Below are 25,100 nucleotides of genomic sequence, written 5' to 3'. Positions count from 1 at the left end.
CAATTGTCAGGATCACACTAAATAAAAATAAAATTCCAAACTTTCAAGAGGAACAAAAGCATCATAGAGTTAACTGAACACAGGTAGGATATACATGAGAATCAATCAGTGAGCGGGGAGGCCTCTTCGACCCCCGAATACTGCGCCGAGGTCGGGGTGTCATTTATTATTTCCACTGTTTTAACAGACGGTTCAAATGCAAGTTAACAAACATTGAATTACACCAACTGGTGCCTGGAGTTGTTATATTATCGATAGAAATCAGCAACCGACTGCAACTTTACAAGATATGGGGCGCCAGAGGGTCCCAGCAAACCGTACCTGATGGAATCGAGCAGAAACTCACAGAAACAAATAGTAACTCCCTAAAGCCCCTCTGGAACGGGTCCTGCCTTACCTACAAAAGTGGAGGGTTGGCGACCTTCGAACTCAGTGACGCCGACGTGTATTTAGTGCCCCGACCTCACGGTGGCGTCCCTGGCGACCTTCGAACTCAGTGACGCCGACGTGTATTTAGTGCCCCGACCTCACGGTGGCGTCCCAGTCTCATTCTCTTCAAAGCCCAACACCGCCTACCCAGGCGCTGACGTGACGGCAGCTGTGACGCACTTTAGAAGGCTCTTCGTTACCGGTTAGGGAACAATTTCCGGCGGTTTCTAGAATATTTGCCTGGTTAATTTCCGGGCTTGTTTGGCAGGGATTCGTCAGGTATAAACGTCGATCGACGCGATTTCAGAGAAACATTTTGGAGGAAAAAGGTAAAACATACTGAGATGTACTATGAGCTGTGTGTCATAATGTATGTGATATGGGTGCCGCCTGACTTGTATGTTACCGGCCCTGATGGTATTTTCATTTCAAGACAGGTAAAACAAGCATTTGCAATGCAATAGGTCTCGCATTTAAACGAGTTTAAGCTATTGGCATTGTAAATGACAATGCCTTTTATTTGTTTTAAAAACGAAAACTAAAAAAAGGCATTGTTATTTGCAATCTCAATAGCTCAAACTTGCGTAAATGCGAAACCTATTGCATTACAATGCTTGTTATTTTTTTACAGACACCCATAGCACTGATGAACAGTAAAAAAGAAAGCAATCCCACCATTCACTATAAATAGAGTGGACAGTCATTTGGCTTAAATGTGATGGTCCCTATTCCTTTGGGCGGTCAGAGGAAGCTATAAACTAATACATTGTATTCTGTTGGTGTAAAACTTGTGGTCCACCGACTCAGAATTGGGCAGGTGGACCTTGAGTATGGCAAGTAGAATACTCTGTTGCAACTGAGTACCTTTACGCCAAACTCTAAATCAGCCCCAGAGGCACTCTTAATGCAAATCAGTAGTGACCCTGCTCCTCCTGGGAACAATCCCTCCTGGACATTGGTCATCTCATCCATTCAACCTCCTGCCCACTGCTTTTTTAGTTGAGAAACTTTAGATTCACACCCATTGAATCTCACTGATTAAGCTCCACCTCTGGGGGTGAGGGAGAATAGAGAAAGAGAGAAAAAGAGAGAGAATGAAAGTCTGTGTGTGAGTGCACACGTGTGGCTTAGTAACCATACAATGCTTTTACAGTATTATTTTATAATACTATTCTCGCTGTACACATTATACTTTGCAGTCTGCTTAACGATTTTAGCAGTTCACTTCTCTTGTATGAGAAAGAAGACTGTTCAATAAACCTTTATATTGAAAACGCCCGGCCCTCTATTTCTCTGCAAACGCTGTTGAAACGAAGCATGCACGATTGACTGACTGAAATACTTATCTATTGTTTCCGCGACTCTCGAGATATATTTCTTATTCTTGGGAAACAAAGTTGTCATGTTTATGCGGTTGTCAGAAACTAATCCCTTCTTGTGAATTCGAGAAAGTTTCTAGTGACCTCTGAGCTAGCTTGCACTCACTATTAAGTTTAGTATAGTATCAGCAGCTTCATGATAGGTCTGAATAATTACAAAAAGGGGGTGGTGATGGACAGAGTATCTGAGTTAATCAGAACACTCCTACCCAGTCAACAGATCAGGGCTTGACCCATCACCGTTTTTTAGCTCACTGCACCATCCCAGTTCAGAACCTGGCTATATGCAAATTAGTCTGTCCCTGGCCCAGTGCATCATGGGAACAGGGCAGACCAAACTACCAAGCCAATTCTTCACTGGAAAGGAAACAAGCTTCCGGGGACCGGTTTCTGGCATTACAGCCGTCTTCGGCCCGGCTTGCTTGAATCCTGATGGTGCAATGAGCAAGGGACTCATGTCTGAGCATACCCTTCCACACTCATGGTGGCCAAAATAATTACAAAAAGGGGGTGGTGATGGACAGAGTATCTGAGTTAATCAGAACACTCCTACCCAGTCAACAGATCAGGGCTTGACCCATCACCGTTTTTTAGCTCACTGCACCATCCCAGTTCAGAACCTGGCTATATGCAAATTAGTCTGTCCCTGGCCCAGTGCATCATGGGAACAGGGCAGACCAAACTACCAAGCCAATTCTTCACTGGAAAGGAAACAAGCTTCCGGGGACCGGTTTCTGGCATTACAGCCGTCTTCGGCCCGGCTTGCTTGAATCCTGATGGTGCAATGAGCAAGGGACTCATGTCTGAGCATACCCTTCCACACTCATGGTGGCCAAAATAATTACAAAAAGGGGGTGGTGATGGACAGAGTATCTGAGTTAATCAGAACACTCCTACCCAGTCAACAGATCAGGGCTTGACCCATCACCGTTTTTTAGCTCACTGCGCCATCCCAGTTCAGAACCTGGCTATATGCAAATTAGTCTGTCCCTGGCCCAGTGCATCATGGGAACAGGGCAGACCAAACTACCAAGCCAATTCTTCACTGGAAAGGAAACAAGCTTCCGGGGACCGGTTTCTGGCATTACAGCCGTCTTCGGCCCGGCTTGCTTGAATCCTGATGGTGCAATGAGCAAGGGACTCATGTCTGAGCATACCCTTCCACACTCATGGTGGCCAAAATAATTACAAAAAGGGGGTGGTGATGGACAGAGTATCTGAGTTAATCAGAACACTCCTACCCAGTCAACAGATCAGGGCTTGACCCATCACCGTTGTTTAGCTCACTGCACCATCCCAGTTCAGAACCTGGCTATATGCAAATTAGTCTGTCCCTGGCCCAGTGCATCATGGGAACAGGGCAGACCAAACTACCAAGCCAATTCTTCACTGGAAAGGAAACAAGCTTCCGGGGACCGGTTTCTGGCATTACAGCCGTCTTCGGCCCGGCTTGCTTGAATCCTGATGGTGCAATGAGCAAGGGACTCATGTCTGAGCATACCCTTCCACACTCATGGTGGCCAAAATAATTACAAAAAGGGGGTGGTGATGGACAGAGTATCTGAGTTAATCAGAACACTCCTACCCAGTCAACAGATCAGGGCTTGACCCATCACCGTTTTTTAGCTCACTGCACCATCCCAGTTCAGAACCTGGCTATATGCAAATTAGTCTGTCCCTGGCCCAGTGCATCATGGGAACAGGGCAGACCAAACTACCAAGCCAATTCTTCACTGGAAAGGAAACAAGCTTCCGGGGACCGGTTTCTGGCATTACAGCCGTCTTCGGCCCGGCTTGCTTGAATCCTGATGGTGCAATGAGCAAGGGACTCATGTCTGAGCATACCCTTCCACACTCATGGTGGCCAAAATAATTACAAAAAGGGGGTGGTGATGGACAGAGTATCTGAGTTAATCAGAACACTCCTACCCAGTCAACAGATCAGGGCTTGACCCATCACCGTTATTTAGCTCACTGCACCATCCCAGTTCAGAACCTGGCTATATGCAAATTAGTCTGTCCCTGGCCCAGTGCATCATGGGAACAGGGCAGACCAAACTACCAAGCCAATTCTTCACTGGAAAGGAAACAAGCTTCCGGGGACCGGTTTCTGGCATTACAGCCGTCTTCGGCCCGGCTTGCTTGAATCCTGATGGTGCAATGAGCAAGGGACTCATGTCTGAGCATACCCTTCCACACTCATGGTGGCCAAAATAATTACAAAAAGGGGGTGGTGATGGACAGAGTATCTGAGTTAATCAGAACACTCCTACCCAGTCAACAGATCAGGGCTTGACCCATCACCGTTTTTTAGCTCACTGCACCATCCCAGTTCAGAACCTGGCTATATGCAAATTAGTCTGTCCCTGGCCCAGTGCATCATGGGAACAGGGCAGACCAAACTACCAAGCCAATTCTTCACTGGAAGGGAAACAAGCTTCCGGGGACCGGTTTCTGGCATTACAGCCGTCTTCGGCCCGGCTTGCTTGAATCCTGATGGTGCAATGAGCAAGGGACTCATGTCTGAGCATACCCTTCCACACTCATGGTGGCCAAAATAATTACAAAAAGGGGGTGGTGATGGACAGAGTATCTGAGTTAATCAGAACACTCCTACCCAGTCAACAGATCAGGGCTTGACCCATCACCGTTTTTTAGCTCACTGCACCATCCCAGTTCAGAACCTGGCTATATGCAAATTAGTCTGTCCCTGGCCCAGTGCATCATGGGAACAGGGCAGACCAAACTACCAAGCCAATTCTTCACTGGAAAGGAAACAAGCTTCCGGGGACCGGTTTCTGGCATTACAGCCGTCTTCGGCCCGGCTTGCTTGAATCCCGATGGTGCAATGAGCAAGGGACTCATGTCTGAGCATACCCTTCCACACTCATGGTGGCCAAAATAATTACAAAAAGGGGGTGGTGATGGACAGAGTATCTGAGTTAATCAGAACACTCCTACCCAGTCAACAGATCAGGGCTTGACCCATCACCGTTTTTTAGCTCACTGCACCATCCCAGTTCAGAACCTGGCTATATGCAAATTAGTCTGTCCCTGGCCCAGTGCATCATGGGAACAGGGCAGACCAAACTACCAAGCCAATTCTTCACTGGAAAGGAAACAAGCTTCCGGGGACCGGTTTCTGGCATTACAGCCGTCTTCGGCCCGGCTTGCTTGAATCCTGATGGTGCAATGAGCAAGGGACTCATGTCTGAGCATACCCTTCCACACTCATGGTGGCCAAAATAATTACAAAAAGGGGGTGGTGATGGACAGAGTATCTGAGTTAATCAGAACACTCCTACCCAGTCAACAGATCAGGGCTTGACCCATCACCGTTTTTTAGCTCACTGCACCATCCCAGTTCAGAACCTGGCTATATGCAAATTAGTCTGTCCCTGGCCCAGTGCATCATGGGAACAGGGCAGACCAAACTACCAAGCCAATTCTTCACTGGAAAGGAAACAAGCTTCCGGGGACCGGTTTCTGGCATTACAGCCGTCTTCGGCCCGGCTTGCTTGAATCCCGATGGTGCAATGAGCAAGGGACTCATGTCTGAGCATACCCTTCCACACTCATGGTGGCCAAAATAATTACAAAAAGGGGGTGGTGATGGACAGAGTATCTGAGTTAATCAGAACACTCCTACCCAGTCAACAGATCAGGGCTTGACCCATCACCGTTGTTTAGCTCACTGCACCATCCCAGTTCAGAACCTGGCTATATGCAAATTAGTCTGTCCCTGGCCCAGTGCATCATGGGAACAGGGCAGACCAAACTACCAAGCCAATTCTTCACTGGAAAGGAAACAAGCTTCCGGGGACCGGTTTCTGGCATTACAGCCGTCTTCGGCCCGGCTTGCTTGAATCCTGATGGTGCAATGAGCAAGGGACTCATGTCTGAGCATACCCTTCCACACTCATGGTGGCCAAAATAATTACAAAAAGGGGGTGGTGATGGACAGAGTATCTGAGTTAATCAGAACACTCCTACCCAGTCAACAGATCAGGGCTTGACCCATCACCGTTTTTTAGCTCACTGCACCATCCCAGTTCAGAACCTGGCTATATGCAAATTAGTCTGTCCCTGGCCCAGTGCATCATGGGAACAGGGCAGACCAAACTACCAAGCCAATTCTTCACTGGAAAGGAAACAAGCTTCCGGGGACCGGTTTCTGGCATTACAGCCGTCTTCGGCCCGGCTTGCTTGAATCCTGATGGTGCAATGAGCAAGGGACTCATGTCTGAGCATACCCTTCCACACTCATGGTGGCCAAAATAATTACAAAAAGGGGGTGGTGATGGACAGAGTATCTGAGTTAATCAGAACACTCCTACCCAGTCAACAGATCAGGGCTTGACCCATCACCGTTATTTAGCTCACTGCACCATCCCAGTTCAGAACCTGGCTATATGCAAATTAGTCTGTCCCTGGCCCAGTGCATCATGGGAACAGGGCAGACCAAACTACCAAGCCAATTCTTCACTGGAAAGGAAACAAGCTTCCGGGGACCAGTTTCTGGCATTACAGCCGTCTTCGGCCCGGCTTGCTTGAATCCTGATGGTGCAATGAGCAAGGGACTCATGTCTGAGCATACCCTTCCACACTCATGGTGGCCAAAATAATTACAAAAAGGGGGTGGTGATGGACAGAGTATCTGAGTTAATCAGAACACTCCTACCCAGTCAACAGATCAGGGCTTGACCCATCACCGTTATTTAGCTCACTGCACCATCCCAGTTCAGAACCTGGCTATATGCAAATTAGTCTGTCCCTGGCCCAGTGCATCATGGGAACAGGGCAGACCAAACTACCAAGCCAATTCTTCACTGGAAAGGAAACAAGCTTCCGGGGACCGGTTTCTGGCATTACAGCCGTCTTCGGCCCGGCTTGCTTGAATCCTGATGGTGCAATGAGCAAGGGACTCATGTCTGAGCATACCCTTCCACACTCATGGTGGCCAAAATAATTACAAAAAGGGGGTGGTGATGGACAGAGTATCTGAGTTAATCAGAACACTCCTACCCAGTCAACAGATCAGGGCTTGACCCATCACCGTTATTTAGCTCACTGCACCATCCCAGTTCAGAACCTGGCTATATGCAAATTAGTCTGTCCCTGGCCCAGTGCATCATGGGAACAGGGCAGACCAAACTACCAAGCCAATTCTTCACTGGAAAGGAAACAAGCTTCCGGGGACCGGTTTCTGGCATTACAGCCGTCTTCGGCCCGGCTTGCTTGAATCCTGATGGTGCAATGAGCAAGGGACTCATGTCTGAGCATACCCTTCCACACTCATGGTGGCCAAAATAATTACAAAAAGGGGGTGGTGATGGACAGAGTATCTGAGTTAATCAGAACACTCCTACCCAGTCAACAGATCAGGGCTTGACCCATCACCGTTATTTAGCTCACTGCACCATCCCAGTTCAGAACCTGGCTATATGCAAATTAGTCTGTCCCTGGCCCAGTGCATCATGGGAACAGGGCAGACCAAACTACCAAGCCAATTCTTCACTGGAAAGGAAACAAGCTTCCGGGGACCGGTTTCTGGCATTACAGCCGTCTTCGGCCCGGCTTGCTTGAATCCTGATGGTGCAATGAGCAAGGGACTCATGTCTGAGCATACCCTTCCACACTCATGGTGGCCAAAATAATTACAAAAAGGGGCTGGTGATGGACAGAGTATCTGAGTTAATCAGAACACTCCTACCCAGTCAACAGATCAGGGCTTGACCCATCACCGTTTTTTAGCTCACTGCACCATTCCAGTTCAGAACCTGGCTATATGCAAATTAGTCTGTCCCTGGCCCAGTGCATCATGGGAACAGGGCAGACCAAACTACCAAGCCAATTCTTCACTGGAAAGGAAACAAGCTTCCGGGGACCGGTTTCTGGCATTACAGCCGTCTTCGGCCCGGCTTGCTTGAATCCTGATGGTGCAATGAGCAAGGGACTCATGTCTGAGCATACCCTTCCACACTCATGGTGGCCAAAATAATTACAAAAAGGGGGTGGTGATGGACAGAGTATCTGAGTTAATCAGAACACTCCTACCCAGTCAACAGATCAGGGCTTGACCCATCACCGTTGTTTAGCTCACTGCACCATCCCAGTTCAGAACCTGGCTATATGCAAATTAGTCTGTCCCTGGCCCAGTGCATCATGAGAACAGGGCAGACCAAACTACCAAGCCAATTCTTCACTGGAAAGGAAACAAGCTTCCGGGGACCGGTTTCTGGCATTACAGCCGTCTTCGGCCCGGCTTGCTTGAATCCTGATGGTGCAATGAGCAAGGGACTCATGTCTGAGCATACCCTTCCACACTCATGGTGGCCAAAATAATTACAAAAAGGGGGTGGTGATGGACAGAGTATCTGAGTTAATCAGAACACTCCTACCCAGTCAACAGATCAGGGCTTGACCCATCACCGGAAGCTTTTTTCCTTCCCAGTGTAAGAATTGGCTTTTGTAGTCTGGTCTGCCCTGTTCCCATGATGCACTGGGCCAGGGACAGACTAATTTGCATACAGCCAGGTTCTGAAACTGGGATGGTGCAATGAGCTAAAAAACGGTGTTGGATCTAGCCCTGATCTCTTGACTGGGTGAGAGTATTCTGCTTAATTCAGAGACTCTGTCCATCACCACCCCTTGTTGTAAATTATTTTGTCCACCCTAAGCGTGGAAGGGTATACTCAGATGTGAGTCCCTTGCTCATTGCACCATCAGGATTCAAGCAAGCCGGGCCGAAGACGGCTGAAATGCCAGAAACCGGTCCCCGGAAGCTTTTTTCCTTCCCAGTGTAAGAATTGGCTTTTGTAGTCTGGTCTGCCCTGTTCCCATGATGCACTGGGCCAGGGACAGACTAATTTGCATACAGCCAGGTTCTGAAACTCGGATGGTGCAATGAGCTAAAAAACGGTGTTGGATCTAGCCCTGATCTCTTGACTGGGTGAGAGTAATCTGCTTAATTCAGAGACTCTGTCCATCACCACCCCTTGTTGTAAATTATTTTGTCCACCCTAAGCGTGGAAGGGTATACTCAGATGTGAGTCCCTTGCTCATTGCACCATCAGGATTCAAGCAAGCCGGGCCGAAGACGGCTGAAATGCCAGAAACCGGTCCCCGGAAGCTTTTTTCCTTCCCAGTGTAAGAATTGGCTTTTGTAGTCTGGTCTGCCCTGTTCCCATGATGCACTGGGCCAGGGACAGACTAATTTGCATACAGCCAGGTTCTGAAACTGGGATGGTGCAATGAGCTAAAAAACGGTGTTGGATCTAGCCCTGATCTCTTGACTGGGTGAGAGTATTCTGCTTAATTCAGAGACTCTGTCCATCACCACCCCTTGTTGTAAATTATTTTGTCCACCCTAAGCGTGGAAGGGTATACTCAGATGTGAGTCCCTTGCTCATTGCACCATCAGGATTCAAGCAAGCCGGGCCGAAGACGGCTGAAATGCCAGAAACCGGTCCCCGGAAGCTTTTTTCCTTCCCAGTGTAAGGATTGGCTTTTGTAGTCTGGTCTGCCCTGTTCCCATGATGCACTGGGCCAGGGACAGACTAATTTGCATACAGCCAGGTTCTGAAACTGGGATGGTGCAATGAGCTAAAAAACGGTGTTGGATCTAGCCCTGATCTCTTGACTGGGTGAGAGTATTCTGCTTAATTCAGAGACTCTGTCCATCACCACCCCTTGTTGTAAATTATTTTGTCCACCCTAAGCGTGGAAGGGTATACTCAGATGTGAGACCCTTGCTCGTTGCACCATCAGGATTCAAGCAAGCCGGGCCGAAGACGGCTGAAATGCCAGAAACCGGTCCCCGGAAGCTTTTTTCCTTCCCAGTGTAAGAATTGGCTTTTGTAGTCTGGTCTGCCCTGTTCCCATGATGCACTGGGCCAGGGACAGACTAATTTGCATACAGCCAGGTTCTGAAACTGGGATGGTGCAATGAGCTAAAAAACGGTGTTGGATCTAGCCCTGATCTCTTGACTGGGTGAGAGTATTCTGCTTAATTCAGAGACTCTGTCCATCACCACCCCTTGTTGTAAATTATTTTGTCCACCCTAAGCGTGGAAGGGTATACTCAGATGTGAGTCCCTTGCTCATTGCACCATCAGGATTCAAGCAAGCCGGGCCGAAGACGGCTGAAATGCCAGAAACCGGTCCCCGGAAGCTTTTTTCCTTCCCAGTGTAAGAATTGGCTTTTGTAGTCTGGTCTGCCCTGTTCCCATGATGCACTGGGCCAGGGACAGACTAATTTGCATACAGCCAGGTTCTGAAACTGGGATGGTGCAATGAGCTAAAAAACGGTGTTGGATCTAGCCCTGATCTCTTGACTGGGTGAGAGTATTCTGCTTAATTCAGAGACTCTGTCCATCACCACCCCTTGTTGTAAATTATTTTGTCCACCCTAAGCGTGGAAGGGTATACTCAGATGTGAGTCCCTTGCTCATTGCACCATCAGGATTCAAGCAAGCCGGGCCGAAGACGGCTGAAATGCCAGAAACCGGTCCCCGGAAGCTTTTTTCCTTCCCAGTGTAAGAATTGGCTTTTGTAGTCTGGTCTGCCCTGTTCCCATGATGCACTGGGCCAGGGACAGACTAATTTGCATACAGCCAGGTTCTGAAACTGGGATGGTGCAATGAGCTAAAAAACGGTGTTGGATCTAGCCCTGATCTCTTGACTGGGTGAGAGTATTCTGCTTAATTCAGAGACTCTGTCCATCACCACCCCTTGTTGTAAATTATTTTGTCCACCCTAAGCGTGGAAGGGTATACTCAGATGTGAGTCCCTTGCTCATTGCACCATCAGGATTCAAGCAAGCCGGGCCGAAGACGGCTGAAATGCCAGAAACCGGTCCCCGGAAGCTTTTTTCCTTCCCAGTGTAAGAATTGGCTTTTGTAGTCTGGTCTGCCCTGTTCCCATGATGCACTGGGCCAGGGACAGACTAATTTGCATACAGCCAGGTTCTGAAACTGGGATGGTGCAATGAGCTAAAAAAAGGTGTTGGATCTAGCCCTGATCTCTTGACTGGGTGAGAGTATTCTGCTTAATTCAGAGACTCTGTCCATCACCACCCCTTGTTGTAAATTATTTTGTCCACCCTAAGCGTGGAAGGGTATACTCAGATGTGAGTCCCTTGCTCATTGCACCATCAGGATTCAAGCAAGCCGGGCCGAAGACGGCTGAAATGCCAGAAACCGGTCCCCGGAAGCTTTTTTCCTTCCCAGTGTAAGAATTGGCTTTTGTAGTCTGGTCTGCCCTGTTCCCATGATGCACTGGGCCAGGGACAGACTAATTTGCATACAGCCAGGTTCTGAAACTGGGATGGTGCAATGAGCTAAAAAACGGTGTTGGATCTAGCCCTGATCTCTTGACTGGGTGAGAGTATTCTGCTTAATTCAGAAACTCTGTCCATCACCACCCCTTGTTGTAAATTATTTTGTCCACCCTAAGCGTGGAAGGGTATACTCAGATGTGAGTCCCTTGCTCATTGCACCATCAGGATTCAAGCAAGCCGGGCCGAAGACGGCTGAAATGCCAGAAACCGGTCCCCGGAAGCTTTTTTCCTTCCCAGTGTAAGAATTGGCTTTTGTAGTCTGTCTGCCCTGTTCCCATGATGCACTGGGCCAGGGACAGACTAATTTGCATACAGCCAGGTTCTGAAACTGGGATGGTGCAATGAGCTAAAAAACGGTGTTGGATCTAGCCCTGATCTCTTGACTGGGTGATAGTATTCTGCTTAATTCAGAGACTCTGTCCATCACCACCCCTTGTTGTAAATTATTTTGTCCACCCTAAGCGTGGAAGGGTATACTCAGATGTGAGTCCCTTGCTCATTGCACCATCAGGATTCAAGCAAGCCGGGCCGAAGACGGCTGAAATGCCAGAAACCGGTCCCCGGAAGCTTTTTTCCTTCCCAGTGTAAGAATTGGCTTTTGTAGTCTGGTCTGCCCTGTTCCCATGATGCACTGGGCCAGGGACAGACTAATTTGCATACAGCCAGGTTCTGAAACTGGGATGGTGCAATGAGCTAAAAAACGGTGTTGGATCTAGCCCTGATCTCTTGACTGGGTGAGAGTATTCTGCTTAATTCAGAGACTCTGTCCATCACCACCCCTTGTTGTAAATTATTTTGTCCACCCTAAGCGTGGAAGGGTATACTCAGATGTGAGTCCCTTGCTCATTGCACCATCAGGATTCAAGCAAGCCGGGCCGAAGACGGCTGAAATGCCAGAAACCGGTCCCTGGAAGCTTTTTTCCTTCCCAGTGTAAGAATTGGCTTTTGTAGTCTGGTCTGCCCTGTTCCCATGATGCACTGGGCCAGGGACAGACTAATTTGCATACAGCCAGGTTCTGAAACTGGGATGGTGCAATGAGCTAAAAAACGGTGTTGGATCTAGCCCTGATCTCTTGACTGGGTGAGAGTATTCTGCTTAATTCAGAGACTCTGTCCATCACCACCCCTTGTTGTAATTTTTTTTTTTTTCATGATAGGTCTGAGCGCCGAAGCGCTCAGACAGGGATTATAAGCCTGTGCATGTTCTCCGCCGCTAAGTGCGCATGACTGTTTGACCGGACAAACCGTCATGCACAGTTAGAGAGTGCCCACCATGCCTCCCTCCTCTGTGAGCAGAGAAGCCCAGCCCCCCGACCCACAAAACTGCCAGGAAAGAACCCCTAGGGAATAGTTGTTCTTTGCAAAGTACGAGTTCTTGGACAAATCAATAAGCAAGGGGAAGTTCCCTAACTGCTTAAGCCGATTTTCCAAGAAATTGTTGTGACGTTTGGTACGGGTGTAAGTAGCCATGCCTGTATTTGGTCTGCATGGGCTATGTCTAAATGAGGGATTGATTTTTATGCCTATATAAGGGCAATGTGAATTGTACCTATATAAGGGCATGAATCGGGAAAATTCACTCAGCGCTCTAAACACCACACAACAGAAGGTCGCAATGCTAAATACCTGGGGTATATGGTCTCGATTTCATCTCATGCCTTTTTAATCCACCACCAGACACTACCTGCCCATTTATCTCACTCTTGAATGTTTCTTTTTCATTCACTCTCTATCCTTTTGTCACTTTATCTCAGTTTTTCTCTTTCTACTTCTTTCTCCCGCCTGTGTTGTTCTCGTTTGCTCTAGGTAAAAGTCTGATGAGGAAAAATGTGTCCCAGTTCTTAAACACGAGTGGCAGTGGGCCCCACCTGCAACCAGCGGCTCAAAGTAGGCACTGAGCATTTCTTTAGGACCCATGGCATCCTTGCTTTGCCACTGCTCCCATATGCACAGTAGTACATTAGCCCTGTAATAGCAGTATTATAAATAGGGTTGAAAGCTCTAGAGTAAGGCTTGAGACCTGGTAGGGCCAATTTAATGTGTTTCTGGTTAATATACAGAACTAGTGAGGCCTGAGCGTCTTTCTATTCCATCAGTTTCGGTTTAAATAAGGCCTTGAGGTAGTTCAGTCAACACACACACCACCACACACACACACCACTCTCCTTCCAGTTCAATGTCTAGGTCAGGAATGTCCTGCTTGTGCCCAAGAGAGCCAGATACTTGCCATACATTCAGGTTAACCACTGTCTATGTAAATGAATTGCATTAAATTCTATTTATATAAATGTATCTTATGTGGATATCCTGAAAATGTGCCTGGTTGTAGTCTCCGGGCCTCCATTTGGACACTCTGGGATGGGAAAGGCCCATTTCCCACAGACACCAGCTACTAAGTAGATCTGTGTTAACAGGAGACAGATTTATTTTCCCAGATGTGTTTTATGCCATGCTGCCGCTGCAAGGTCACCCCAAATGCTCATTTGCAGAGCGAGGACCGGGTCTGCCCCCGTCATCGGTGTCTCTCTGGGGGCTATCAGCCCTCATCATCGGGCACATTACTTCCGAGATTTCTGCAAATATGCGCCCGCCTGGCGGAAGCGGTTGGTGTGCGCTCTGTACACTGTATACAAGTGTAGGGTTATGACAGTGTATAAAAACTCAGTTTTATACAGATGCACCTTCTGAGGCTTCTGCCAGCGCTCTCCGTCTCATTTACAGAGTAAAATCGTTAAGCAGCATCAGGCGGCGACTAACAACTTCCGCGATGGCTGGTGGATATTTTACAGTAGGTATCTGCCGTCAGCGGGTTGAGAAATAATAGTGTCTCGCTGGCCATAAAGCATCCGTCCATTTTGTCTGCAGCTCTCTGGCATCATACTGTCTAGCCTCCATGGCCTGGGGAGGCCGAAAGCTGCCGCAGAGACAAAGTAAACCGCATTTTTTTGCGATGTGTATATGCAGAGCAGAGAATGATATGTGTGTTTTGGTGCGTGCTATCAGTTGTTTACGCATAACCGTTCCTAGAGAATTAATGGAAGGCAACACATTAGCAAGCCTTAGCTCCGTTTCGCGCCCATCCCTCCACTGCAGCTAGCAAGCGCGTGAATTATGGCCTACCCAGAAGCCCCTGCTCCTATGAACTAAATGGAAGCAGTAACACACAGGGCTTGAAACATATTCCCGAGTCCTCGCCATTAAAAAGCCTTTATCTAAAGTATTGGACTTGTTTTTTAATGGATTTGGGGTTGTTATGACTGGCCTTGAGGCTTCTCTATAGCTGGCTTGTCAGCACCATGCAATAAAAAACATAAATTAACTAGGTCTGTATCCCAGCTATGAGGAGACCTGGGAGGGCGGGGGCTGCCCGCGCATGCGCGGCATTTCGAACTTTTATTCTGAAGAGGCCCAGTTACAAATGCCGCGCATGCGCGGGCAGCCCCCGCCCTCCCAAGTCCGGCAGCTGAAGTCCCGGGTCCCAGGAGGGGGCCCGGGTGAAGAACATCGGGAAGCCAGGTGAGGTAAGAGGGGGAGGGGGGTGTAGCTGTGTGTGTGTGCGCGTGTGTAGCTGTGCGTGTGTATGTATATGTGTGACTGTGTGTCTGTTAGCTGTGCGTGTGTATATGTGGGTCTGTGTGCCTGCGTGGGTGTATGTGTGTGCGCATGCGTGAGTGTGGCTGTGTGTGCGCGTGGGCGAGAGCCTGTCTTGCTGTGAATCTGAGGCTGGGGATGTGCACGGCGCCGGGCTGAGCGTGCGCGCCCACGAGGTGAAGTCGACGCTCGTGCCCGGCCCCTGTCTCAGATTCCCAGGAGACGGGCGGCTATAGTTGTCGAGCTCAACTCCAGCATGCTTCGCATGCTTTCTCCAGGCTCGACCTAAAAAGGAATAACAGGAAAATCGGTACCTTTTCCCCCTAAAAAAAATGCAAGATGAAAACGTATCAAAATAATTGCAATGCTCTGGGTGCATTCTTCAAATATTTTCAAAGCAACGAGAGACAGAATTGCTGTGTTTAAAATGATACAAAGCATACCATATATATTTGTGAAGCGATATTCATCCCTTATTTAATCTTAGCCATGAAAAACATTGTATTCAATGTCAAGAGGATTTTGCACAAACTGTCATTCAAGTACAAACTCCTGGCCCTTTTAGAACCCAAAACACTTTAACATGGCAATTATTTTTCCATGAAGAAGCAGGCAATCCTAGTGGGGCATTGTAATTTAGATCACCACCAGTTCAAAGATGATATAACGTGAATGGCAACAGTTGGCTGCAGGAAGGAGGGTGATTTCGTATCCCTTTTAACCCCTCACTTCTTGTCTTTTCTCCGAACAGAAAATGGTGTCCAGGAGGTCAGGTTGTTGGTCCTTTGATATCTACTCTCCCCTTAGTTGTCCCATCAATATGACTTTAACATGATCTCTTCCTCGTCTTTTTACAAACTCGCAACTCCAGAAGCATACACAATATGCCTATGTATGTATTTATACAGTACAAACTTAGCTGAAGTGCAACTGAGCACTGCATACTGATGAGGGTGTATTAGTAGTCAATAGCAAATTGCGTACATAAAGAGGGATTTTGCATATTCTGTGCATATTTTGGATTGCACAGTAATATTGCATTGCAATTTTACAATTTATGCCATAGTACACATTTCTAAATGTAAGACCCACACACTCTACTCAGCACCATAACTGGGCTTGCATTCCCAAAGTCCTGATATCTAAGCCACCTTCGAAAGTCAGACAGTCTAAAGGCAGAGGAAGCCAATCAGAACGACTTAGGCAAGGAAGGGAATGACTAGGATTAATGAACATTGTGGTAAATAATCAGAGCATTATTTTCCTGATATTCCTCTGGTAAGCTAGCAGGGTGGCAGCACCAATTAGGCAGTAGCCAATACTAAGGTCTCCACTTGGTCGCTGTTTGTGAACATTACAGTGTCGTAGAGTTGCTATTATTACTAGGTCTCCTCTGACACCGACTGTTAATCGATAGATAAATTGAGGAGTACGATGACAGCAGGAAGAAATGTACAAATGGGAAACAGATGGTATGTAGACGCTCCTTTAGAGTGTCCAATAGACTGATTATGACCCTGCCAAAGGGGAAGAAGATCCACTAGAGAATGAAATTGGGTTTCCATGGGTAACATGTAACCCACCCAGGTGAAAGTAGGAAGAGCTACCCAGCGTCTTGAAAGTTCTCATCACTAAAGCGGAAGAACCTGGAGACCATCAGCATTGGCGTGGTCTACCCCAAGTCAGTGTTCCATCGTAAAGTCTATTCCTTGTGGAGAGATGGACCCCTATTTTAACTCACTTCACTACATTTACACATTTCTGGCCCCATACCCGCACTGCACCACACGGCTGTTGGATAAACAGATCTCCGACAAAGAGCCCCTACCATAGGGAGCCCGTTGGGTATTGCACCGCCGACCCAACGAAGAGCAGCCTAGATGATGAAGCATGACACCTGCAAGGGTGTGTGAGGGTATTATTATCCAACATATGGATTCCCAGCACTGACCCCCTTTTGGGGCCCCGGGGATTCCTGTCTTGTCTAACTCAGCACTCTCTGACTCGAGAGGAACGGCATAACCCATTTTTTTTATAACGTTCGTTTGGGCCTTTGCTTTTGCTGGACCTCCCACTTCTGTGTGAGTGGAAAAAGGCCCCCCACGTCCCTCCTTATTGTATACAACTACACACGTGTGTAGTCTCAGGAGTAAGGGAAAACAGAGAGGACTGGCAGCACATCCTCTGTTGTACTGAAGTCAGTGTAGGAGGAAGGTTTACACCTTCCACTGACCCATCCTTCTGTTTAGAGGCTAGGAGGCCAGGGAGAGGTTCACGGTCCTCTTCCTCCCCACCATCTGTCACCAAGAAAATAGTGACCTCAGACCTCTCAGTAGTTTGAGACAGCGTATTTGGAGGACCCTCTGGGGGTCCTGAGTGTCTTGAGGTCCACTAGGCAAGTAACATCCCCTTTCCTCTCAACAATCTCATAGGGCCCAGTCCAACGGTCTTGTAGGGCCCTGGGCTCCATGGGTTCCATCAGCCACACATTCTGCCCAGGATGGAATTTTACAGGGGTTGCCGTTTGGTAGTACCACTGTTTCATTACCTCCTGGCTGGCCTCTAATTTTACAGAAGCTTGGTGTATCCCATGAGACAGCTCCAGTACGAAGGCCCTGTACCATTGGGGGACCACCAGGGCCCTTGTTGCCCCATGCACAGGTGTATATTCACTATAGGGGAGGTTGTCCTCCCAGTAAATCTGGTGACTCCCAGAGGCATCACCTGCCGCCTGGCCTTGGCCTGTTGCCTCATGTCCTCCAAGGCTGGGCACTCCTTCTGTGCTTACAGAAGTCCTCCCTGGTGGGACTTCCTTCTACCTGCTATGCAGCAAGCTCAGGATGGTCAGCAATGGAGGATAGGTCCTCTACAATGAACTCTGGGGCAACCTCTTCTGGTGCCCCATCCACCACAGCTGGGAAATGTTCAGGGGCTGGGGTCCTGCACCCTTTGACCTTCCTTCTCTTGGCAGCTGTCTAGGCCTTTCTTCTGGGCTCCAGACTTCCTTCACTCCCTTCCTGGGCAGCCATGGACCTGGTGGTTGCACAAAACCACACAGGCAACCCTAACATTTCCCGGCGTGGCCTAATCTCCACTTCCTTCCAGGTAACGTGCTCTAGGTCGTTTCCTAGCAAACAATCCAGAGGCAAGACAGGGCTCACAGCTACTTTCAGAAGACCTGTGACCACTCCAATTCAAATAGAACAAGGGCCACTGGGTAAGTGATCCTCACGGTTGTCTGATATCACAACCTGGTGGAATGTATTGGGTAAAATCTGCTCTGGGGCCACCATCTTACTCCTTACCATTGTCATACTGGCAGCAGTGTCTCTCAGCGCCTTAACACCTTGCCCATTGACGGTAGCCCTCTGCCTATACTTTGCAGTATTAGAGGGCATATGAGGTTTGGAAACCATCTCCAAGTCACCCAGATACACTAGGGAATTTCACTGAAACTGCAGATCAAGAAGTGCGTGCTATAGAACAGTAGCACTTCTTGATCTGCACCGCCTTTTGTTTTAACCTTGCCCCATCTCCAACTGAATAAACCACTACTTTTTGAGAGATCAAGGTAATTTTAAATTCACTTCACTTCACTTACACTTACACGATTACTTATCACTACTGTAATTACCAGTTGGTCTCACTCCAGGAGGAGGAAAGTATATTTTAAAGACTCTATGATGGTGCTTTTCACGTAGCCTCAGAAGCTCCATTACCTTTTACATGAATGAGGGTTTTTTAAGTCGGTTAGAACCCCAGACCCTAGTTACAATACAGGACAAGTGATCCATTCTCCATTGATTATCTATCTATTGCCTGGAAGCCGAATGAATCTCAGCTTCTATCTCCCTCGATTGATTACGATATATGGCAGAGGTATGCACCCTGTCCAAGGAGGAACCACAATCCTAGTCAGGGTACCGCCCATGGTCTGTATCCCACATATCTTAACTATATTGCACGACTATCTTGTTGTATTATGTATAGGGCTCCCGGTTTTCCGTTTTTACGGATTTTTACATATAAATACAGACGGAAAACAAGTTTTCCTTTATCTGTATTTATATATAAAAACGGGAAAATACTAGTAGGTTAAGAGGTGTCAGCCCGGGCTGAGACAGCTTCTGGGGCACACACAGAGCAGCCAGCCGCACCAGAGTACTTAACAGGTCTTTAAAAGACCATTTACTTGTTGATGAGGCCGTGTTGTTCTTTCACCCCTTCTTACAGCCCCTGCCAGAGTCAGATTAACAGCCTCAATTCACACCATTGTTGTGCACCTGCTTTCCCAGTGGGTCGGCTAGTCAGTTCAAGACTGGACAAACGCAGATCGCTCCGGGAAGTGTCTTGGATGGAGGGTGGGGCACCTCGGACTGGGTTCTGAAGACATATGAACGCCCTAATGGTTGCAGCGTGGAAAGCCTGAGACCACTGCGATGGCCTGTGAGTGACTTTGGTGCAGGAAGATCGAGGGTGCTGTAAAGGGAGCTGCTTCCAGGTGAGTGTAGATTTTCCATCTCCGAGTACAAGTACCCACGAGCACTTGCACATAGGGAAACATGCAGTTTAAGATGCCCCCGTCTTGGACACAAGTCATGCCGGAGTCCACCGAAGAACCACGCACCACAAGAGCCCTCCAGTGCTGCGACTTTTCATGCTATGCATAGTAGGACTCGTGGAGTCAGCTAGTGCATGTCACCTGCTGCACCCCCAACCACTTTGGCGCCAGGCACTAGGGAAATAGTATATGGGTTCTTCAGTGTTTCAGCTTAGTGGGTTCTGAGCACAACAGAATGAAGCCCGGAGCTGGATGTGTGTATACAAAACAGACTCCACAGGAGAGAAAGGCATTGCAGGAGCTCCGGTCACTTGTCATGGAATCACTGATCCCCGACCCTTTTAGTGCTCTATGTAGGCTGACTAGCTGCTGTTTGTGAAACTGGTGAAACCTGTCTCTTGTAAGTGTATGCCTGGTAAGGCCATTATTTAGGCTTCAAAGGTTGTCTGGTTCGGTGGAGGTGCGGCCTACATGTGTAGTGCAGGATTACGGCCACTGTTAGAGGTGTGAATGTAGCTTTAACAAATGTATGTTAGGCTGTTATGTAGAGTCTGGCAATGTTTTTGGTTTAATGGTGTGTTCATATTCTGCTCCTCGTCTGCATTTTACTTACAGACCTCATGAATAAATTGACGTGTGTGTGTACCTTTGAGTGTTTGACATTCCAAAAATCTAGTACCGAAAATGTGGGCTGTTGAACACTAAAGCCTCTGCGTTCCAGAAGTCTCCCATCAGTTTTGTGTATGCCCATTTGAGACAGTGAAGCACTCCGAAAAACCAGGCTTTTTGTTCCGTAAGAGTTGGGATTGGACACACTGAGGTCTACTTACTTTTTGACAGAGTAACACTTGGCTATCAGCCTCGGACTACTAGGGAGAGAAGATGGTTTTCATAGTGAGTGTTGAGAAAACAATTAAAGCCAAACCAGGGAGGTTAAATAAAGTCTTTTATCTACAGTCGTTATTTAGTAGCCTCGTTGTAAACATGGCAAGACACAAGTTCAAATAGAAAATTCTTTCCAGGCGCTTTCTCTAGTGTCTATTTGTCTCAAGGTCACAGTGCTGGTATATTCAGGAGATTTAATCACAAGGCCAGAGATTTATATCATGCTGTCTTTTCTTGCTTTTGATTAACAGCTGCCAAGCAAGAGAAAAACTAAATTATTCAGAAAAAACTGGAAAAAGAACTACACACAGTGACATCATAACAGCTCGACCTGTTCGGTATGTGCAGCATGTTGAGTAACCCAATAATTATCTTGACTGAGAGCAACAATTCCTCTTTTCTTGCTGCTTGCAGTCAAGATAAGTACTTTTTTTGTTATTTCCTTTACTAGTGAATAGTTTACACTACTGCATGCTTAATTTACCATGTTTTTCTATGCTCTGTTGCATTGTTTCTACTGCCCATGAACGTGCGTTCGCACCAATGCTCTGCTCTGCCTCGAGCGCTCTGCCGTTAGAGGAATTTCAGCCTAGCCCACTCCACATCAGGTTGTCCTCCACAGTGTTGTGGCTTGCATCATATTTTAGGTTGAACCTGGGCAGCGCATGCGCTGCTGCGAGGCATGCAGTATTGGTGTATGGACTTGAAGCCCCTCCCGCTCTCCACCCATATTTTTAATTGGCTTGTGTCATTGTCCTTCGTAAACGCTAGCTTCCGATTCGTTATTAGGCTTGTTAGTCCCTCTTTGGTATGCCCTTGTCTGCATTTGCTACCTCCCATAAGGACTGGACCTTTTACTTGTCGTGTTACATGGTCAGCTTTATCCTGGTTGTGAACACTATTTTGTTTAATGATTTACCCCTATTCCACTCACTACCTCGCAGCACGCTGCCTGCTTTAAGTTTATTTACTAATAGTTGTCCGCTTTAACTATAGAGGCTGCATTTGTTTTTAAAATGTATTTTAGCAGCGCGGTCCGCTTTAAGTATATCAGCAGCGCGCACTATTTTTTTTGGTTTTGTTTACATGCCCCCAAAAGGAGCTTTCACATTCATGGAGGCTGCGCCCCTTTCTGTAAACAAAGTGTGTCTAAAGAAAGGTGCGCAACCGCTATTAAAATGAAAGCACAGCATGGGTGCTTTTACCAAAAATAAATCTGTTTGTCAACTTGACATACAGATGTTTTTTTTTATCAAAGTACCCCATGCCTATGTTTCACTTTAATGTCAACCACGACCCTTTCGTTAGACACAGTTTGTTTAAAGAAAGAGGGGCGGCCTCCAGAAAGGTGAAAGCTGTGCATGGGCGCTAGTAAACAAATATTTGCAATGCAATCGGTCTAGCATTTGTGAGAGTTTAAACTATTGCATTGGGATGCCCGCCTTCCCCAGTCAGTTCGGTCAAGAGCTTAGGAGTAATTATTAGTAGCGACCTCTCCATGATAGCCCAGTTCAATTCGGTGGTTTCCGTCTGCTTCTTCCACCTCCGAAGAGTTCGGAAAATCAGCAGATTTCTTTCATCCGAGGCTCTTATCCAAGTCACACTGGCCCTAGTAATGTCGTGTATTGATTACGCAAACTCACTGTATGTCGGAATCCCTGTCTATCAATCACGCCGGCTACAATTGATACAGAATCAAGCCGCTAGGCTTGTCCACGGCCAGGTGAAATACAGCCACGTGAAACCCCTTTTAAAGAGCCCGCACTGGCTTCCAGTGACCCAGCGCAGCCTCTTCAAACTGGGCTGCCTGATTCACAGAGCCCTGTCCTCCCAAGGTTCTGTTTTATCGCTTCCAAAATACAGCGCTATACTCCATCTTGCGACCTCTGCTCCTCCAGCTCAAACCTTCTGACCCCCTGTCTATTCAAACGGAAATGACACAGTGGCTTAAAGTTCCCATCCCTGGCACCACAGTTCTGGAACTCCCTCCCCTCGGGACTGCGCCATATCCCCTCCTACACTCAGTTTAGGAAATCGCTCAAAACATGGCTCTTTTCCATGGCCTACAACTAGTCCCCCCCCTGCTGCGTCTGTCAATGCCTCCCCGTCCAAGCGCCAAGAAACCGCTGGTGTACGTGCGCTCAATAAATAATTTTATCATATCATATCATATCATTGCCAATAGCTCAAAGTCTCGTAAATGCGAGACCTATTGCATTGCAAATGCTTGTTCTTTGTTGCGTCAGTTTTCTGACCTCCTACTTCAAGCACACACTTACAAAATCAAGCATTTTCAATGGAATAGGTCTCACATTTACTTGAGTTTGAGCTATTGGCATTGTAAATGACAATGCCTTTTATTTATGTTTTGGTTTTTAATACAGATAAATAAAAGGCATTGTCATTTACAATGCCAGTAGCTTAATCTAGCGTAAATGCGAGACCTATTGTATTGCAAATGCCTGTTCTCTTCTGCACACACAAAACTTCAATCCTCATAGTGATGGCCAAGGACAGCTTTAGCGCTGGGGGGCACAATTGGCTTTACAGCTGAAGGCAGTGTGAGTTTTTCTCAGTGGGGCAGTCTGGTGTTCAGTGGGGGAGAGGATGTGGCACTCTGCCGATGACAGAAACTGCAAGGCTCTGAGACAAATGGCTTGTGATAGCACTTTTAAGCATATTTGGGACATTCTGCAAATGGCAAAGTTTTCAGATGAATGTATAGTGTTGACCAATAACAACCGAGCACATGTGTGCATTGTCAATTTAAATAAATGTGGAAAAATACTAGCTGTATTATTGTCTTTTGCTTGTGGCAAAAATAAATGTGGATAAGTACAGAAAAAATGGCCAAAAAATAAATATGGATAAATACAGACGGAAATGGCAAAAAAATAAATACCAGAAAACCGGGAGCCCTAATTATGTATGCTCTTTTAATACCTATCCAAATTGTAAAGCGGGTCAAGTTTGCGTTATGTAACACTTTCAAACAAACAAACCTGTGGTCACCCTTTGGTAGCTTGGCACAGAACAGGCAGGCTTAACTTAACAGGCACTGTATAAAGTTTTTTGTAAAACAGTGAAAATACCACAAAAAAACCCACACCAGATTAGAGAAATAGTTTATAATTTTATGAACAAAACAAGACCAAAATGACAATAATCCAAAAGTATAGCCAGAGTTATGAATTTTTAAAGACTAAATGAAATTGTAGTGCTTGAAAGCTTAAAGTGCCAACTGGGGATATGTGGTCATGCTAGACCAGGTCCCATTCAAAAATTCATGCTGACCACGATGGAGTGCGGATCGGATACAGGGACCAAGCCTTAGCCCACTGAAAAAGTACCTTAAATGCATAGATGTCACGGACAATGCAGGGAGCAGTGGGGGGCGATGCGTCTTGATGACCCTTACCATGGAGGCAATGCTTCAGTTCTGAGCTGCGTAAAGTCGAGGAAGCCTCAGGAATTTAGGTGATGCAGTGAGCAGCTGATACAGCGATGAACTAGGTTTTCGCAGCCACAATGATCCATTGTCGTCAATGGGGATGTGTCAGTTCCAAGCTGCGCAAAGACGGATATGTGTCGAGCATTCGGCGAATAAAGGTACTCGATCCTCGCGGCTGCAGCGATGCGTCAATGAAGATGCGTCAGTTCCGGTCAGCGCAACAATGTTGATGCTTTGATTCTTGCTGGAGCAACACTTTATGCTCACTTCCAAGGGCCCAGGAGTGGGTTGACACTACTTGGGAGAGCAAGACTTGCAGCAAGCAAAGTCCAGGTGCCAAGGCAGGGTGAGTTGAAGTCTTTGATGCCCCTGAGACTTAGAACGGGGGCAAGCAAGCATGCCCTTGGAGTCACTCTGGGTTTAAGTGGGGTGGGTCCAAACGGTAAACATTGCACAACAAGGTATTTGAACACTGTTATCGCTAGATCCAGAATTAATTGAGCAGATCGAATACAGACACCCAGCTCAGCGTGTTGCCTTATGAGTATTACGGTAAGTTAGTGCAGCAAGATGTTCTTTATCTGTATGGATCTAGATTGTCAGTTCACACAGCATTCCCTTATGCACGGTGCACAACTTAACCCCTCCCCTCCTATTCTGCAAATTAACCTTTTGTCAGTCCGCACAAAGCCACATTAATAATCGGAAACACGTTTTGCTTCAAGTTTGTTGCAAGTTAAGTGTTTAAGAGCAACCATTTTCCAAATGTATATTCAGCTACAGATGAGGATTTTGGCATGTTGTGCCCTTTGTTGGTGTAATGAATATCTTAAACTATGATGATGCTGATGATGAAGGCATTGATGCTGCTGTGTGTTGCACGTTTAGTACCATCTACATAACCCACATGTACTTTACTTTACTTTTCACAGTCAAAATGGAGGTGAGCGTTGGCCTAGACTAATTAATAATTAGGTTAGGCCAGCCCTCACCTCGTTTTTGACTGTGAAGAGTAAAGTGCATGTGTTCTCAAATTTGCTTGAAAATGCGCCAGTTGCCCACTAATTTTTCAAACTTTTCTCGGAGCAAACCCTCCCCAGCCCCTCCCCACCCCAGAACCCTTCTTAGTTCATTCGGGCATGCTCGTTGCGCTTGCTCGCCGCGCTCTGTTCCACCACAACTTGGACGCCCTACCACTTTTAAATGTCACCAACCGCCACTGTCTTGAGGAGAAAATGTTAGAATTTGAGGGCTGCTGGAAGGTTTGTATTTGAAGCTTTTTCGTGAACGTCTCTTCTCAACCTTGCTACGAGATGTACAATGGAAATAAAACTATACAGAGTGTGCAGAGTGGGTCAATGACACATGGTTATGGTTTGGAGACCAATAATTATTCTGGTGAAATTTTATGACTTTGACAGCGGCCCTTGGGCATGTGTTAAGTACAAGAACTTCCAGGATGTA

At 47.2% G+C, this 25,100-nt stretch overlaps 1 long non-coding RNA gene across 1 annotated transcript in view; it reads left to right on the top strand.

Moving 5' to 3' along the window:
• Positions 1-500: 500 nt before the first annotated feature.
• LOC144781192 (uncharacterized) overlaps positions 501-25,100 on the top strand; it is a 233,274-nt gene continuing 208,674 nt past the window's right edge. The window contains exons 1-2 of the long non-coding RNA XR_013600902.1: positions 501-758; positions 20,437-20,523. This is a non-coding gene — a long non-coding RNA (uncharacterized LOC144781192). The remainder of the gene's footprint in view (positions 759-20,436; positions 20,524-25,100) is intronic.

The sequence above is a fragment of the Lissotriton helveticus genome, chromosome 9 (assembly GCF_964261635.1).
Source record: "Lissotriton helveticus chromosome 9, aLisHel1.1, whole genome shotgun sequence".
In the NCBI taxonomy this organism is placed as follows: domain Eukaryota; kingdom Metazoa; phylum Chordata; class Amphibia; order Caudata; family Salamandridae; genus Lissotriton; species Lissotriton helveticus.
This window is presented reverse-complemented; position numbering and strand designations above follow the sequence as displayed.